The sequence below is a fragment of the Carassius carassius genome, chromosome 3 (assembly GCF_963082965.1).
Source record: "Carassius carassius chromosome 3, fCarCar2.1, whole genome shotgun sequence".
In the NCBI taxonomy this organism is placed as follows: domain Eukaryota; kingdom Metazoa; phylum Chordata; class Actinopteri; order Cypriniformes; family Cyprinidae; genus Carassius; species Carassius carassius.
Window position 1 is genome coordinate 7,325,303 of NC_081757.1, and position 1,505 is coordinate 7,326,807.

Genomic DNA, 1,505 nt, shown 5'->3' on the forward strand with positions numbered 1-1,505 from the left:
TGTGTGGCAGAAACAGGCTTCCATAGAGAAAAAGTCTTAAAATAGATATAAATAAGATATTTTGAATCAGACAGTGGCTGCCTTCAACTGTTTGATCACCAACATTTTTCAGAATATCTTCTTTTGTGTTCAGCAGTGAGTAAATAATGACCTTTATCTTAGGATGTCAATGAAAAAAACTAACAAATAAAACACAAAAGTGTCAGAGATAACAAAAAAAGGGTGTAAGTGAAATTCTCATGAAGTATAAATGTGTTTGAATGATGCAAATGCGAAGAAAACTAGCACAACTAGTATAACTACATACTGTACGCTATGCAAGTATAAATATACCTACAATACTATACAAGTAAAATAAGTGGAACATTTATAAAAAATATATATATAGATGTAGTACTGATATATGTAAAATAGTTTGTGAATAGTTTATTAATAGAACACTTATAGAAAAAAGTACTTTTGCATGATGCACATATAGTACAGTAAGCTCAGGTGAAGTATAAAAACACTTAATTTATATTTCTCCATGACTGCACAAGCAGGCCAAAGGTTGTATCTGCAGAAATGTTGCACTTCCTGCAGTTGTGGAGCACATCAGTGTGTCATAACTGAATAGGAAGAGGATGCAACCAGTTTCCTAATAATCACACATCACATCACAAACACAATGACAGGTGGATGGAATTAATGCCTTTTTCTGCAAGGCCATGACCCATGTGTGCACTGGAAATTTTTATGTGGCAACCAGCATTTTTCACTTACCCACTTCATCTGCTATTTATAAAGACAACCACTCGGTTTCTGTTTCATGCAGGTCTGAGGTGATGATCAAATAAAATTGTCAGATTGTGTTTCTCTCTTGACATGGGGGTATTAATTCAGAAAACCCACCGCTTCGAAGTTGCTTTCTGGTTTGCAAATGTCATCAAACCAAATGGGCCTTTACTTTGAGTCAGTCAAACTATCTTGTGCACTTTGTGATACTCATAAATAGCTTAAAACAAAATTAAATATTTGCTTACAGAGTTCTGTTGTTCACCCTACATAGCAGTTCTTCATCTGAGCCACACCACTCAAACCACACTCTATTCCCATACGCTGTGTTTTAAACCACAGCGCTTTGTATTTAGCCTCAGGTTTCTCTTCTAGAGTATTGAAAATATGGATGGCTCTCAGGTAGCTTTTTCTTTTCTTTTCTTTTTTTTTTTTTTTGTAAGATGCATACTTGCACAAAACCAACATGATTGTTAAATGCATTAAGAGCACCACACAATAGGAAGTAATATGATGGCCCATGATTGTCAGCTACTGTAGTACACTGGTGAACTGAAGTTAATATTTCAGTAATATTCTATGTGGCTTCACTTATAGAGAGTGTGGAGAGGGAGGAGTTCCTGTTTCAAGGAGAACTATTAAATCCATAACCAACAAAAATTCTAGAGAGATGCATTACATCTATAGTTTTTCGTTATAGAGTATTTGTTGCTTTGAAGAATCTGATAATC